This window comes from Anarhichas minor, unplaced genomic scaffold, assembly GCF_050575085.1.
Source record: "Anarhichas minor isolate MPS153535 unplaced genomic scaffold, ASM5057508v1 ptg000237l, whole genome shotgun sequence".
NCBI lineage: Eukaryota > Metazoa > Chordata > Actinopteri > Perciformes > Anarhichadidae > Anarhichas > Anarhichas minor.
The window spans coordinates 20001-25859 of NW_027466683.1; positions in this window are offsets into that span (position 1 = coordinate 20001).

Consider the following 5859-nt stretch of genomic DNA (forward strand, 5'->3'; position numbering starts at 1 on the left):
CGGATACACACAGCCGATGCAGCGCGTGTTTGAAAACCGCCGATCGATCTTCATACTCTGACAAAATCACAGCGAAAAATCCTTAAACCAAATACCCGTTTTGCGCGGTCCATATCTCCGCGAAAACACAACGCACAGCGGGAACCTCATATCTAATTGTAGTCCAAGTCCACTTCTACAAACCTATCCGAGTGGATCCTGGATGCGAGGTCCACAGCCGAGGCACCACGCGGTCAAAGTAGGTCGCAGGGGCCCTATTACGCGCGCCATATCTACCCGGAAATGGAACGCACAGCGGGGATTCTTATTTTGAATACACGGTCGCGGACGTCCTCTAACTACCCATATAAGCAGAATAATAAACGGGTATCCACAGCCGAGGCAGCACGTATTTGAAAACCGCCGACCGATCTTCATACTCTGACAAAATCACAGCGATAGCGCCAATACTCTGTTTCCTTAACCAAATCGCCGTCTTGCGCGGTCCATATCCCCGCGAATACACAACGCACAGCCGGGACACCTATGCCGACCTGTAGCCACCGTCAACCTCTAAAGACATGTGGAGGGTGATCCACAATCGGACACTCACAGCCGAGGCACGACGCGGTCAAAGTAGGTCGCAGGGACCATATTACGCGCGCCATATCTACCCGGAAATAGAACGCACAGCGGGGATACTCATGCCCAGTTGTCAAGCTGGAAGTCCTCTAACCACCCATATAAGATGAATAATAAACGGATACACACAGCCGATGCAGCGCGTGTTTGAAAACCGCCGATCGATCTTCATACTCTGACAAAATCACAGCGAAAAAATCCTTAAACCAAATACCCGTTTTGCGCGGTCCATATCTCCGCGAAAACACAACGCACAGCCGGGAACCTCATATCTAATTGTAGTCCAAGTCCACTTCTACAAACCTATCCGAGTGGATCCTGGATGCGAGGTCCACAGCCGAGGCACCACGCGGTCAAAGTAGGTCGCAGGGGCCCTATTACGCGCGCCATATCTACCCGGAAATGGAACGCACAGCGGGGATTCTTATTTTGAATACACGGTCGCGACGTCCTCTAACTACCCATATAAGCAGAATAATAAACGGGTATCCACAGCCGAGGCAGCACGTATTTGAAAACCGCCGACCGATCTTCATACTCTGACAAAATCACAGCGATAGCGCCAATACTCTGTTTCCTTAAACCAAATCGCCGTCTTGCGCGGTCCATATCCCCGCGAATACACAACGCACAGCCGGGACAACCTATGCCGACCTGTAGCCACCGTCAACCTCTAAAGACATGTGGAGGGTGATCCACAATCGGACACTCACAGCCGAGGCACGACGCGGTCAAAGTAGGTCGCAGGGACCATATTACGCGCGCCATATCTACCCGGAAATAGAACGCACAGCGGGGATACTCATGCCCAGTTGTCAAGCTGGAAGTCCTCTAACCACCCATATAAGATGAATAATAAACGGATACACACAGCCGATGCAGCGCGTGTTTGAAAACCGCCGATCGATCTTCATACTCTGACAAAATCACAGCGGAAAAATCCTTAAACCAAATACCCGTTTTGCGCGGTCCATATCTCCGCGAAAACACAACGCACAGCCGGAACCTCATATCTAATTTAGTCCAAGTCCACTTCTACAAACCTATCCGAGTGGATCCTGGATGCGAGGTCCACAGCCGAGGCACCACGCGGTCAAAGTAGGTCGCAGGGGCCCTATTACGCGCGCCATATCTACCCGGAAATGGAACGCACAGCGGGGATTCTTATTTTGAATACACGGTCGCGACGTCCTCTAACTACCCATATAAGCAGAATAATAAACGGGTATCCACAGCCGAGGCAGCACGTATTTGAAAACCGCCGACCGATCTTCATACTCTGACAAAATCACAGCGATAGCGCCAATACTCTGTTTCCTTAAACCAAATCGCCGTCTTGCGCGGTCCATATCCCGCGAATACACAACGCACAGCCGGGACACCTATGCCGACCTGTAGCCACCGTCAACCTCTAAAGACATGTGGAGGGTGATCCACAATCGGACACTCACAGCCGAGGCACGACGCGGTCAAAGTAGGTCGCAGGGACCATATTACGCGCGCCATATCTACCCGGAAATAGAACGCACAGCGGGGATACTCATGCCCAGTTGTCAAGCTGGAAGTCCTCTAACCACCCATATAAGATGAATAATAAACGGATACACACAGCCGATGCAGCGCGTGTTTGAAAACCGCCGATCGATCTTCATACTCTGACAAAATCACAGCGAAAAATCCTTAAACCAAATACCCGTTTTGCGCGGTCCATATCTCCGCGAAAACACAACGCACAGCCGGGAACCTCATATCTAATTGTAGTCCAAGTCCACTTCTACAAACCTATCCGAGTGGATCCTGGATGCGAGGTCCACAGCCGAGGCACCACGCGGTCAAAGTAGGTCGCAGGGGCCCTATTACGCGCGCCATATCTACCCGGAAATGGAACGCACAGCGGGGATTCTTATTTTGAATACACGGTCGCGACGTCCTCTAACTACCCATATAAGCAGAATAATAAACGGGTATCCACAGCCGAGGCAGCACGTATTTGAAAACCGCCGACCGATCTTCATACTCTGACAAAATCACAGCGATAGCGCCAATACTCTGTTTCCTTAAACCAAATCGCCGTGCGCGGTCCATATCCCCGCGAATACACAACGCACAGCCGGGACACCTATGCCGACCTGTAGCCACCGTCAACCTCTAAAGACATGTGGAGGGTGATCCACAATCGGACACTCACAGCCGAGGCACGACGCGGTCAAAGTAGGTCGCAGGGACCATATTACGCGCGCCATATCTACCCGGAAATAGAACGCACAGCGGGGATACTCATGCCCAGTTGTCGAGCTGGAAGTCCTCTAACCACCCATATAAGATGAATAATAAACGGATACACACAGCCGATGCAGCGCGTGTTTGAAAACCGCCGATCGATCTTCATACTCTGACAAAATCACAGCGAAAAATCCTTAAACCAAATACCCGTTTTGCGCGGTCCATATCTCCGCGAAAACACAACGCACAGCCGGGAACCTCATATCTAATTGTAGTCCAAGTCCACTTCTACAAACCTCACCGAGTGGATCCTGGATGCGAGGTCCACAGCCGAGGCACCACGCGGTCAAAGTAGGTCGCAGGGGCCCTATTACGCGCGCCATATCTACCCGGAAATGGAACGCACAGCGGGGATTCTTATTTTGAATACACGGTCGCGACGTCCTCTAACTACCCATATAAGCAGAATAATAAACGGGTATCCATAGCCGAGGCAGCACGTATTTGAAAAACCGCCGACCGATCTTCATACTCTGACAAAATCACAGCGATAGCGCCAATACTCTGTTTCCTTAAACCAAATCGCCGTCTTGCGCGGTCCATATCCCCGCGAATACACAACGCACAGCCGGGACACCTATGCCGACCTGTAGCCACCGTCAACCTCTAAAGACATGTGGAGGGTGATCCACAATCGGACACTCACAGCCGAGGCACGACGCGGTCAAAGTAGGTCGCAGGGACCATATTACGCGCGCCATATCTACCCGGAAATAGAACGCACAGCGGGGATACTCATGCCCAGTTGTCAAGCTGGAAGTCCTCTAACCACCCATATAAGATGAATAATAAACGGATACACACAGCCGATGCAGCGCGTGTTTGAAAACCGCCGATCGATCTTCATACTCTGACAAAATCACAGCGAAAAATCCTTAAACCAAATACCCGTTTTGCGCGGTCCATATCTCCGCGAAAACACAACGCACAGCCGGGAACCTCATATCTAATTGTAGTCCAAGTCCACTTCTACAAACCTATCCGAGTGGATCCTGGATGCGAGGTCCACAGCCGAGGCACCACGCGGTCAAAGTAGGTCGCAGGGGCCCTATTACGCGCGCCATATCTACCCGGAAATGGAACGCACAGCGGGGATTCTTATTTTGAATACACGGTCGCGACGTCCTCTAACTACCCATATAAGCAGAATAATAAACGGGTATCCACAGCCGAGGCAGCACGTATTTGAAAACCGCCGACCGATCTTCATACTCTGACAAAATCACAGCGATAGCGCCAATACTCTGTTTCCTTAAACCAAATCGCCGTCTTGCGCGGTCCATATCCCCGCGAATACACAACGCACAGCCGGGACACCTATGCCGACCTGTAGCCACCGTCAACCTCTAAAGACATGTGGAGGGTGATCCACAATCGGACACTCACAGCCGAGGCACGACGCGGTCAAAGTAGGTCGCAGGGACCATATTACGCGCGCCATATCTACCCGGAAATAGAACGCACAGCGGGGATACTCATGCCCAGTTGTCGAGCTGGAAGTCCTCTAACCACCCATATAAGATGAATAATAAACGGATACACACAGCCGATGCAGCGCGTGTTTGAAAACCGCCGATCGATCTTCATACTCTGACAAAATCACAGCGAAAAATCCTTAAACCAAATACCCGTTTTGCGCGGTCCATATCTCCGCGAAAACACAACGCACAGCCGGGAACCTCATATCTAATTGTAGTCCAAGTCCACTTCTACAAACCTATCCGAGTGGATCCTGGATGCGAGGTCCACAGCCGAGGCACCACGCGGTCAAAGTAGGTCGCAGGGGCCCTATTACGCGCGCCATATCTACCCGGAAATGGAACGCACAGCGGGGATTCTTATTTTGAATACACGGTCGCGACGTCCTCTAACTACCCATATAAGCAGAATAATAAACGGGTATCCACAGCCGAGGCAGCACGTATTTGAAAACCGCCGACCGATCTTCATACTCTGACAAAATCACAGCGATAGCGCCAATACTCTGTTTCCTTAAACCAAATCGCCGTCTTGCGCGGTCCATATCCCCGCGAATACACAACGCACAGCCGGGACACCTATGCCGACCTGTAGCCACCGTCAACCTCTAAAGACATGTGGAGGGTGATCCACAATCGGACACTCACAGCCGAGGCACGACGCGGTCAAAGTAGGTCGCAGGGACCATATTACGCGCGCCATATCTACCCGGAAATAGAACGCACAGCGGGGATACTCATGCCCAGTTGTCAAGCTGGAAGTCCTCTAACCACCCATCTAGACACTCCTATAAACGGATACACACAGCCGATACAGCGCGTATTTGAAAACCGCCGACCGATCTTCATACTCTGACAAAATCACAGCGAAAGACTTAAACGAAATACCCGTTTTGCGAGGTCCATATCCCCGCGAATACACAACGCACAGCCGGGACACTTATACCCAGTTGTAGTCCACGTCCCCCTCTACAAAACTATCGGAGTGGATCCTGGATGCGAGGTCCACAGCCGAGGCACGGTGTAGTCAAAGTAGGTCGCAGGGACCATATTACGCGCGCCATATCTACCCGGAAATAGAACGCACAGCGGGGATTCCTATACTGAATACACGGCCCCGACGTCCTCTAACCAACTATGTAAGCTGAATAATAAACGGATAACCACAGCCGAGGCAGCGCGTGTTTGAAAACAGCCGACCGATCTTCATACTCTGACAAAATCACAGCGAAAGACTTAAACGAAATACCCGTTTTGCGAGGTCCATATCCCCGCGAATACACAACGCACAGCCGGGACACTTATATCTAACTGTAGTCCAAGTCCCCCTCTACAAATCTATCCGAGTGGATCATGGATGCGAGGTCCACAACCGAGGCACGATGTAGTCAAAGTAGGTCGCAGGGGCCATATTGCGCGGTCCATATCTACCCGGAAATGGAACGCACAGCGGGGATTCTTATACCGAATCCACGGT